Below are 12,449 nucleotides of genomic sequence, written 5' to 3'. Positions count from 1 at the left end.
TTTAATTTTTAAAAATCTGATTTTTTTTATTTTTTTAAATCATTGATATTTATCCACCCTGATTGTACAGATAACAGCAGAAGGTCATTTTGTTGCTCTGCTCTTTTGAGTGATGTCTAACTTGTCAGCATCTCTAGGAATGAGTTGCCAAAACTGAACCTAATCTACTAGGTGAAGTCTCACCAGAGCAGTAAGGAGAGAAAATGCTACCTCCTTGCTCTGTGGAATCCTTTTCGTGTAGGCAAACTATTTGGATTGGAGTCAAATCATACTTACCTGCTCAGGTCTAACTTTCAATCCATTATCATTCTTAGGTCTTCAGCATTACTGCTTTCCAAGTTTCCAGTCCCTGTATGTTTGTGCATTTAATTGAATTAAGATCTGTTAGCTAGTATTTTTCCAATTGAATTATTTTTCTGTCCATGTTTCTAATTTGTCTAGGTCCTTTTGAATTCTTTCTTTTCCCTTTCTGGTGTTTGGAATTCCTCACAATTTACCATATGTGAATGTCTACTTACCATTTATGGTCTTGTTATTCTGTAGCTATTTCATGAATTTGTCCCCATCTGTTCCATTGCTAGGAATAGAAATTCAACATATGGATTTCAGGGATCACTTTTTTCCTTTTTATTTTTTTGAAAACGTCATTTGTTTTTTCCCAATCTTTTGAAATTTCCTAGTTATTTGAATTTCATTTCAGAAAATAATGGTCAATGGTACATAGAGGAAGTTCATTAACTATTTCTGTTAATACTGTAGGATCCATATTTTCCAGATTAGCTAATTTGTATATGATCAAATGTTCCAAGTATTTCCTTATCTCTTTATCAATAACAGGCTTTTCTTTCATATTTAGTCAGTTTTCTATATTTTCTTTGTTGATCATTATTTTTAGAGGTAGGATTAGCCATTTGCGTCAATTTTGTCTCCATCATTTATTAAATGACCAACTTTCTTACTATTACTTATTTTCTTCAGACAGTTTAGATTTGTAAAATTTCACCCTTATCTGGATAGCATTAACTCATCCTGCCTCTCTTCCCCCTCCCTCCCTTGCTGGAAAATATGAAGCTACAGTCTACCGTGATCCTTTCATTAGGTATTACAGGACTGATACTCTTGCCTGAAGCCATGACTTTTGGTCATAGTGGTCTTTCTAATTGATATCCCTAGTCTTACTATAAAATAGCTTGTTCAATTTCAGGAGTTCCATATAGGTATGGCAGAAATTTAAAAAATGTTTTACCTGTAAAGCTGCATCTCCAAGATTTGGACCTCTTCCTTTTTTCACTTATCACCACCTCTTTCCTCCCCCAATATTAGGAACAATATGTAATTGTTTGATTCACACCAACTATTTAATTATTCTTAACTTAAACTCCAATGTTCCCAATGTAGTGAGAGTTATCAGTAACTGATTTGCTTAGTCTTTAAGGATTTCTAGCACTCCTCTTTATCTGAATGTTGTGGAAGCTTCCTATGGGGAGTCAGAAAGAGGGAAAATCTTCTGACACCAAAATACCGTTTGGGACTTTTGCTTGTCATTCTTGTGATTGCAGTGAATGATTAGTTTGTAGAACCTTTTGTCATACTGTCTGGAGCGGCTCACAACTGTGAGTGCCTATCTCAGGACCAACTGCCAGAAAACAGGGCAGATTTCTCAAGCTGGTGGTGTGTTCTGTAATTAGATTTCACCACACCAGTAACAAATGTAAACTCCTGGATCATTATACCAGTCTTAGATTGGATGGTCTAAGGGGACAGTCTGTGACTCCATGGTATCTTGCCTCTCAGACAAACTGAACTTTGTGGTAAAAGGTTATTGAAACCAAAAATCACACCACATCCCAAGAGACTAGCCACTTACCTCAGATCAGTTGGCACTCCAGATCTTACACTAAAGACAACACTGGCAGCCAATTCTATAGGAAACTAACTATAAGTTTATTAGCTAAGAATAGGAAATGAGTTATTGAGAGGTTAACGCAGGTAAAATATATTAACAGGTGAGTCACCATTTGTAATGCCATATAATGTTAATGATGTAATAAACTGCCAGTTTCCCAGAAGTTTTTCAGGGTACCCAGATTGTCTCTGGGGATTTCAGCTTTGCATCTGAAACATTTCCCTGGAACCGTCCACTCATAGATCTTTCTTTGAATCCATATTTATAGTTTCTTCACAGAGAAAGCAAGCTGACAGTGTCTCTACCCATGTGGGCTTTTCCTTTGATGACAGTGAGTGAGAAATGCATCCAGTCATTTGACCTCTGACAATCATATATATAATTGCCACTTGTTTTGAAATTAGCATTCTGTGTTTAAGTCCTTCATTATTGTTTCACAAGATTTCTTTGATTGGTTGTTCAGTTGCAGGGTATACATAAGGTAAATGTTTGCTATTACATTATAACAGGAACAGATAAGTGAAAACATGCAAATAACATTCCATTAGTTTTCATGAAGTTTAAACACACAATACACTCTTATACAACTGACCATTACTTTGATCTACACTAATACACAAGTGAATTGAGCTGAATACATTCTAGCATGACCTGGTCTGCCAGCATCATACCTACATGTACCTACAATGAAGAAATAACATTAAATTCAAAATAAAATTAAATGCAGTGATTGTGAAAGGTACCAGATTGATAGTCTCAGAAACTGAAACTTCTGTTATCCACAGAATCAAGTCCAGTATGTAGACATGCAAGATACCCCATCAATATGTGCCAAATATGTTCTGAAATATGAGGATAATTTAGTCTCCCTTGACTCTCTGCTGAGAGTATAAAAAGAGTTGGCAATTGTGGTGGAGCTTTTTTCAGAGAAACCTTCCCACTGGGAACTTTGAGATCACCAAAGATTACACACAACACATTTGGACAGCTGCCAGACTGTGATGTCTTATTTGCTACTTTTCTGAGACAGATTAGAAAATTGCTGGTGTGATGAGCAACATTTGTTAACTCTGAACTTTTTCCCCCAGGTATTTTAATGTCTCATTTTAAAAACTGACACTGGCTTTCACCTTCAGAAATTACAAAAGTATTACCATCCTCCCCATAGTAATGACACATATCATGTAGAGCAGCAGCTCTGTCATGGTATAATTCCCCACTCTGAACCTTAGCATCCAAAAGATGGGGTACCAGCATGAATTCCTCTAAGCTCAATTACCAGCTTAGTACTTGTAGCGCTGCCACCAACCAGGAATTCCAGTGCCTGGTACACTCTGGTCCCCCCCAAACCTTGCTGGGGGACCCCCAAGACCCAGACCCTCTGGATCTTAACACAAGGAAAGTAAACCCTTTTCCTCACCGTTGCCTTTCCCAGACTTCCCCTCCCTGGGTTACCCTGGAAGATTACTGTGATTCAAACTCCTTGAATCAAAACAGAGAGGAAAATGCACCTTCCCCTCCTCCTCTCTCCCCCTCCCAGATTCTCCCTGAGAGAGAAAGTAATCCTAACACAGAGAGAAAATTAACCTTTCTCTCCCCCTTCCCTCCTTTCTCCCCACCAATTCCTTGGTGAATCCAGACCCCGTCCCCTGGGGTCTCACACCAGAATAAAAAAACAATCAGGTTCTTAAATAAGAAACTTCTAATTAAAGAGAGTAAAACAGTAAAAACTATCTGTAAATTTAAAATGGAATAGGTACAGGGTCTTGCTATAGACACTGGGAATACCCTCCCAGCCTAAGTATACAAGTACAAATTAAAATCCTTCCAGCCAAATACACATTTGAACTCCTCCCAGCCAAATACACATTTTCAAATAAAGAAAATAACCATAACCTAACTTGCCTTATCTACGTAGTACTCACTATTCTGAACTTATAAGAGCCTGTATCGGAGAGAAACCTGGTTGCATGTCTGGTCCCGCTGAGCCCCCAGAGTGAACAACCACCAAAAACTAACAGCACACACAAAAAACTTCCCTCCCTCAAGATTTGAAAGTATCCTGTCCCCTGATTGGTCCTCTGGTCAGGTTAACCCTTTACAGTCAAAAGAGACATGAAGTACTCCTGTTCTATTAACCCTTAACTATCTGTTTATGACAAGCTCAATGAAGAAAGGGTATGGAAATTGTTGTGGTCAGGCAGTAGCATGTACTGGGGGATGGGGCAGCAAGTAGGATAAATGCTTTTAATAAGACATGTTTAAGCATGAAGCTGACAATTGAAAGAATGTAACGTGCTGGGCCATTGTTTAGTACAATCTGAGAAAACATTACTTCCTGCAACTTATGTTCCAATGAGGCTTCCTGTCCAACTAAGGACCTGGCCTGTCCCTGTTCAGTTTGTGGGAGAAAATTAACACCCAAAACTGTATGCCTAAAAGTATTTCAGTTGTTACACCATCCCCATTCACCTCATCCATTTCTGCAATCACATCCATACAATATTTTCCTGCTTGCAAAATTTGTTATTATCACCAGTTGCTACGTTATTTATAAATTAGGAGTTATAAAGGGTGGATAACTTGCCTACAAACAGGGCCAGTGCAACCATTTAGATGACCTAGGCAGTCGCCTAGGGCACTAGTATTTGGGGGGGGCGGCATTTTCTTCGGCAGTGACCATGGTGGCCAGATCTTCGGCCGCCCCGGTAGCCGTTGGAATTTAGGTGGAGAGAGCTGGGACAGGGGAGTGCGGGGAGGGCCACCTGCAGCAAATAAGGGGGGGGGTGGCACGCAGGGGAACTCCCCGCCCCAGCTCACCCTTGCCCCGCCTCCTCCCAGAGCACACCATGGCTGCTTCACTTCTCCCGCCTCTCAGGCTTGCGGCGCCTAAGCTGATTGGTGCCGCAAGCCTGGGAGGTGGGAGAAGTAAAGCAGTGACAGTGTGCTCGTGGTGGAGGCGGAGCAGGGGTGAGCTGGGGCAGGGAGAGTACCTCAGGGTGAAGGGTGGGGGGTGGAGAGCTGCCGCAGGGGGGCACCTCAGGGCGGAGGGTGGGAGCTGCTGTGGGAGGGGGTGTGCCTTGGTGAGGGCTTGGAGACGGAGGAGGGCATAAGGTGGAAGTTTCACCTAGGGCATGAAACATCCTTGCACCGGCCCTGCCTGTAAATGTTTGACTTTTAATGTGTAAAGAAAATCTCATATGATGAAATATAAGGGCCAAGTAGAACAGATATTAAAAATAACCACTTGCAGAAATTCTGCAGTTTGGGAAGAAAGGAGATTGGGAGGGAAGAAGAAGGAATCCTTGTAGATTTCTGGTGCCACAAATCATTGCCAGATATATCACCTGATATCTCCATTTAATATATTTCTACTTTGACTTTTGAGCATGTCAAAGAGCTTCAAAAACAATTAATTACTGTTCCCAAGACATTTATGGGGCAGGAAAGTATCCCTATTTTACTGATGGGGAAAATCAGGGTAGAAGTCTGTTGGAAACCAAACCCTGAACTCCTGACTACCAGTCCTGTGTTCTAACCACATAATCATTCTGTGTGTCTTTATTGCATGATTTCTAAATTTATTTTTAACTCTATGGATATTCTCTGGTCTTATTGTCTTAAGAGCAAGTAATCTCTTATCTGACATTGAAGGATGCAACTTCAATGGAGCATCTCCCAAAAGAGATCACAATAAGCTGGTGCTCCAATTTTTTACCCTACTTCTGTATAATCTTACTTAATTTTCTTCTCTCCTGTTATGGCTGTTCTTGCTTTCCTCTTTCCTGCTTTATCTTCTTCTTTTTTCTGCTGCAGTGGCAGCTGTGAGAGAACTGTCAAAGAAGTGAATTTTACATTTCATTCAGAACAGAGATTTTTGGTTGTCTTCTGGTAATTAACTCCAAAGCACTAGCCCAGTTGCTAGAGCCCTGCAAATCCGTGGATAACCACATCTGTGGACCATATTTGTGCATTGCAGATTGGATGCAGACACAAATTTTATATCCGCACAGGTTTCTGCCAGTTGCCAAGAAAACTTTTAGCCTGCTAAGGTGGACAGTGTTTTTTAGTTCTTGAGGAACACAGCTGCAAAGAGAGGTTATCATTTTTAAAAGTGAAATGTTGGGTGGGCCAATTTAGTGAAGAACCTTGAAGATTAATATTAATATTTAAAATTTGGTCCACTATTCTATGAAGAGCTATGTAGTGAGCAAAGCACTAAGGTGATATGCTTTTGGTAACTTCTATTGCTAAAGTGCTGAGCTCTGACATTCTGAAGTAAAGCCTTTTTAAATGTTGAAATGTTTGTACCTAGTGTAGTGAGTTGCAATATCCCAGGCTAGAGTTAGTCTGTATTTTTTAGAATTGTACTGAAAGACACATGCTTTTAAAATATGTTTCCTACAAATGCAAGGAATTGGCATATGACCAGATACATCTGTAGGTTGCTAGTTATAACTGAGAGATGAATACATATTACTGACACTGGTTTCTTTTAGCTGGATTATGATTTCCTGTAAGAAGTTTTCTTTATATAGTAAAATGACATGTTTTTGTGAGTATTACCAAATCGTCTTTGTAACTGTCATATCCAAAAAGACTGTTCCTATAATTGGAATATGTATTTTAAAGGAGCAATAAGCTCTCTCTCCATGTGGTTGTCTTAAGGAATAAGTTTTAAAGTATAATTTCAATTACTGTTTCACGTGAAGCAGGAATTAATATACAGTAATTCTAGAATGCATTGTCTTACAGTATAACTTTAAGGGAATCGTCTGTTTTCATTACTTCAGTCCTGTCAGTCACTCATGTATTACTTTAACATTTAGGAATGTCAAGTCAGATAAATTTATGATTAAATTCCTTGTGAGTGGTAACTTCCAGTTTGCTGTGTTGATTGCTAGCTTCCATGTTTACCAGTTAGAAGCTATCTTGTGAAGTTAGCTCATGAAAATATAAAGGTACACCGCATTACACAAAATCTCTTTATCATATGCCCTGCCCACCTTCCTACGCTTTCTAAATTCTAGCAAACTAAGCCCTGCCCCAAGTTTACAGCTCAAGCCCCTTCCTTTTCTTCACCATCCATTGACAGCTAATTCCATCCTAGCCATGTCCCTCTACAATCCCACATGTTCCCAAATTGTACCTCCCTTTTCCCTCCCCTATGGTCTTGGAGGGAAAACTGTAGAAGGGAGGGAACCATCCAGAGCCTCCAACCACTCGGAGCAATCAGACAAAGGTGGGGCCTTTGGACATTCAGTGAACTTTAGTTTTGACTGGACTTTTTCTGCCCTTCACTGATCAGCAGTTTATTTCAACCTTCTATCTTCTTCTGTCTTTTTAATCTCAGCTTTTCTCCATGCCTGCCCCTCTTACTTTCGTCTATACTCCTGTCCCCCTCAATATCCCCTCTATCTTTGCTTTTCTTTGCATTCAGCTGATCCCCTCTTAATGCCCTCCTCCCCTGCTGTGATTCCCTGAATTGAACTCCTTTCATTGTAGTCCATTTTAAGTATAGTTTTGCTCCTTCTAATTGTTTACTTCTTAAACATTATTCTTATTACTCTTGTACTCTTCCGCTTCATCATCTACCTTTGTTAGCATTGTGCAGATGCATGTCACTTTGCTGTTTAATTTATATTTTAAGAGCAAATGCTCATTGAAAATATTTATAAATTAATAGTTGCTAGTAGCCTTAGTAATGACCTCTGTGTTTCTAATATACCACTTGCTGTTTTTTACTGTGATTTTTAATTTGGAATTTTTAATTCTAACTTTTTATTTTTATAGCACAAGTTTATTCTGTTGGATCATGTGACTTCCAATCTGACTAATTTCCTGGCCTGGTGTAAAAACTTTGCTTTCATTTGATCCACCAATGGGGATTGCCTTTTGCAGCTGTTATTTTGCCTCTCAATCCAGCCCTTAGTGCTTTTTCGCGTGTCTCTGCTTGTGTATAGAACTTGATTCTCAAATATTCAATAAGGGCAGTACACTGTCTCATAGTAAATCCTTCTTAAAGGCAAAAATCTACTGTAAGTTTTGCTGAACATAAGAATAGCCATAGTGGGTTAAACTAATGGTCCATCTAGCCCAGGATCCTGTCTTCTGACAGTGGCCAGTGCCAGGTGCTTCAAAGGGAATGAACAGAACAGACAATCATCGACTAATCCATCCCCTGTCATCCACTCCCAGCATTTGGCAGTCAGAGGTTTAGGAACACCCAGAACATTGGGTTGCATCCCTGATCATCTTAGCTAATAGCCATTGATGGCCCTATCCTGAGGAACGTATCTAATTCTTTTTTGAACTCAGTTATAGTTTTGGTCTTCACAACATTATGAACACACATCTACAACCCCAACATAGCTTGACAACCACAAGAATTCAAAAATCATGAGTTATACACCCTCAAGTCATGACATCTTTTAAATGATATTGGGTTCTTTTTATATGCCTCTGTGTTCCTGAGCCTTTAGGGTACAGTAGGCCCAGTTCAACAAAAGCAGGAGCCTAAACACCTGAAAGAATCTTAGCCTAGCCTCATACTTTTCCTGTTGCCTCTCCCCCATATTTCATATACCTAAGGCCATATCTACACTACAAACTTAGGTTAACTCAAGTTACATCACCATACAGTCACCACAGTTAGTATGTCACTTGTGTGCATGCCTACCTGACTCTTTTTCTGCCATTAGCGTACTTACCAGAAGTGCTTGTATCAATTCAGAGTGTGGTGCACCATGGATAGGTATCCCACTCTGCAATTTGCCACCTTCCACTGCACTGTATTTTGGGAAGTTTTGGCAATGCATGCTGTGGCCCAAATGGGTCACACAGGAATGACTGTGATCATGGGATCAACTTTCTATAAGGCAATGTTCACCATCCCCTAATTTTGTATGTATTGCATATGTAAAATTATACATAATTTTTCCCCTTTTTTTCCTAACTCCCCCAAACCCACGTGGCCCTCCTCACTGCCAGCCATCTCTGACAGACTCATGGAGCCTGCACAGCTCTGCATTATTGTCATGAGTGTTGCAAGCCCAGGGTGCATGATCTTGCAGTATTTGCAGAACTGCAAGAAAAGAAGGGAGATGATGATTCCATGCAGGACAGATTGCTGTGGGACATAGTGACAAACAATTCAAACTCTTGGTGGCATTCATGGAGCAACTACAGATGGTGGAGGACCAGTTCTGGCCCTGAGAAACAAGTTCCACCTGATGGGATCGCAGGTTTGGGATTATGAGCAGTGGGTGCAGAACTTTTGGATGTGCGAGGTCACACTCCAGGATCTGTGTGCCGAACTTGCCAAAATGAGAGCTGCACTGGCTGTGGAAACTTGCAACACCAGATTGTGACCAGTGCTAGCTTCCCCGTTTACCAGTTAGAAGCTATCTTGTGAAGTTAGCTCATGAAAATATAAAGCTACACCGCATTACACAAAATCTCTTTATCATATGCCCTGCCCACCTTCCTACGCTTTCTAAATTCTAGCAAACTAAGCCCTGCCCCAAGTTTACAGCTCAAGCCCCTTCCTTTTCTTCACCATCCATTGACAGCTAATTCCATCCTAGCCATGTCCCTCTACAATCCCACATGTTCCCAAATTGTACCTCCCTTTTCCCTCCCCTGTGGTCTTGGGGGGAAAACTGTAGAAGGGAGGGAACCATCCAGACCCTCCAACCTTCTACTTGCACAAAACTGTACACACTTGCCCTGCCCCCCCACTCACTCCATCCCCTCTTCTACCCTCACTCACTTTCCCACCCTCGCTCATTTTCACCAGGCTGGGGCAGGGGGTTGTAGTCCAGTGGGGGTGAGAACTCCAGCTGGGAGTCTGGGCTCTGGTGTGGGGCTGGGGATGAGGGATTTGGGGTGCAGGAGGGTATTCCGGGCTGGAATTGAAGGGTTTGTTGAGCAGGAGGGTGATCAGGGCTTGGTCAGAGGGTTGGGGTGCAGGAGTGTGTGTGAGGGCTCTGGTTGAGGATGCAGACTCGGGTGGAGCTGAGGAGTTGGGGTTTGGAGTGTAGGAGAGGGGTCTTGGCTGGGGCAGGGGGTGGGGTTCAGGGGGGATGAGGGCTCTAGCTGAGGGTGTGGGCCTGGGAATGAGGGATTTGGGGTGCAAGAAGGTGCTCTGGGCTGGAATTGAAGGGTTCAATGAGCAGGAGCGGGATCAGGGTTGGGACGGGGAGTTGTGTGTGAGGGCTCTAGGTGGGGCTGAGGATGAGGGGTTTGGAGTATAGGAGGGTAGGACTAAGGGGTTTGGAGGGCAGGAGGGGGATCACGGCTGGTGTTGTGACACGGAGAGGGTCGAGGCGCAGGCTCCGGGTGGTGCTTACCTCAAGCAGCAGTTCCCAGAAGCAACAATATGCCCCCCTCTGGCTACTACAGGTAGGCGTGGCCAAGCAGCTCTGCATGCTGCCCTGTCTGCAGGCGCCAGCCCCACAGCTCCCATTGATGGTAGGTCCTGGCCAATGGGAGCTGCGGAAATGGTGCTTGGGGCATGGGCAGTGTGCAGAGCCCCCTGGCTGCCCCTATGTGTAGAATTCAGCAGGGGGACATGCTGCTGCTTCTGGGAGCCACGCAGAGCCACTGTTTATGTTGTTTGGGGAAAACCCATCTCAGCGATTGCTGCAAGATTTGCAGGTCATTTAAGCCTGTGACCAAGAGAGAAAGGGACATTGCACTCCAGGCTATTCTGATGGACTTGGCGTTGACCCCGGCTCTGGCGCGCTGCTCTGAGTTAGCACCGGCCACTGCGGTGTCAGTGCACGGCTACTCTTTGGTGCCATCTACTAGTCGGCACCGCTCCCCGTCCATGGGGCATGCCAAGAATGCTAGGAAGAGGCCTTCTTCGCCACAGCAGCAGAGTAAACCAAGACAGAGGCTAGACCCATGCTGGGCAGTCCTCGATCCCCACCAGCCTCAGCCTCTGAGTCAAGTTGAGCAGAGTAGCCTATTTGGAGCAGGACTCCCCAGGTGTCCGGATGCCCTGCACACCAGAGGCCCTGCAGGCAGCCCAGGATGTTATGTCCATGCCAGTTCCAGGAGCACCACCGACGTTGGCCCTGTGCTTCAGAGACAAGCCGCTGCTGGGATCGCCGCAGTCACCCCCAGATCGGTACTGGTTTTGGTCAAGGGAATGTTCCCGACACCATTCGCTGCCCAACGTTCGTTCAGAGCAAAGTCTATGTGGATTGCCCTCAACGTCCACCAGGCTGTCTGGTTGGGTTCCATCTGACCAAGACTCTCAGCACCGCTCCGCCTTGAGGAGCGAACACTGGCGGGACCGGGCATCAATCGCCAGCATCCTGCTGTTATGGGTCTGCCTGCTGCAGCCGATCGCAGAGCAGCTGTTACCAACGGTACCGGTCCTCCACACTGGGATTGCGGACCTAAACCTGGTGTTGGCCCATCTCACAGGGCCCCCATTTGAGCTGCTAGCCATGTGCTCCTGGTCACACCTCTCGTGGAAGGTGGTCTTCCTGGTTGCAATCACATTGGCTAGGCGGATCTCGGAACTCAGGGCCCTGACCTCCGAGTCCCCGTACACGGAGTTTCATAAAGATAAGGTCCAGCTTCGCCCACACCCTTCATTCCTCCCGAAGGTGGTCTCCACCTATCACATGGGTCAGGACATTTTTCTGCTGGTCCTCTGCCCCAAGTCTTATGCGTTCAGTGAGGAGAGCCGCCTCCACACACTGGATGTGAGACGGGCTCTGGCTTTTTACCTGGAGCGGACTAAGCCATTCACAAAGTCTTTGCAACTGTTCATCGCCTAGGCGTGAAAGGTCAGCTGATCTCCACTCAGCGGCTCTCCAACTGGATTACCTCATGCATCCGTACCGGTTATGACCTGGCAGGAATCCCTCCGCCACCAATTGTGAAGGCGCACTCAACTAGGGTGCAGGCCTCGTCAGCTGCCTTTTTGGCCCATGTCCCCATTCCAGGACATTTGTAGGGCTGTCACGTGGTCTTCAGTTCACATGTTCACTTCGCATTATGCAATTGTCTCTCAGACCAGGGAGGACACCGGGTTTGGCAGGGCTGTTCTCCATCCTGAGAGTTTGTGAACTCCTTCCCACCTCCAACCGATATAGCTTGGAATCACCTATTGTAGAATACACATGAGCAATCGCTCGAAGAAGAAAAGACAGTTACCTTTTCCGTAACAGATGTTCTTCGAGATGTGTTGCTCATGTCTATTCCACATCCCGCCCTCCTTCCCCTCTGTCAGAGTTGTCTGGCAAAAAGGAACTGAGGGCAGGGGGCAGGGCGCACAGCACCCCTTATATTGCACCATGGAGGCGCCACTCCAGGGGTCGCTAGGGCGCTCCCCTACAGGTATTGCCAGTGTGCATGAGCAATAGACATGAGCAACACATCTCAAAGAACACCAGTTACGGAAAAGGCAACTGCTAAAAAAAGTTTGAATTTTTTATCACCTTGCAACAACAAAGGTGTTTGAGCTATTCTGAAGTAACACAATAAGGACAAGCACTTGAATTTTAGCAGTGAGTGAAAAAGCTCA

This window comes from Gopherus flavomarginatus, chromosome 2, assembly GCF_025201925.1.
Source record: "Gopherus flavomarginatus isolate rGopFla2 chromosome 2, rGopFla2.mat.asm, whole genome shotgun sequence".
Lineage (NCBI taxonomy): Eukaryota > Metazoa > Chordata > Testudines > Testudinidae > Gopherus > Gopherus flavomarginatus.
The sequence above is the reverse complement of the archived record's forward strand: the minus strand, read 5'-3'. Positions refer to the sequence as shown.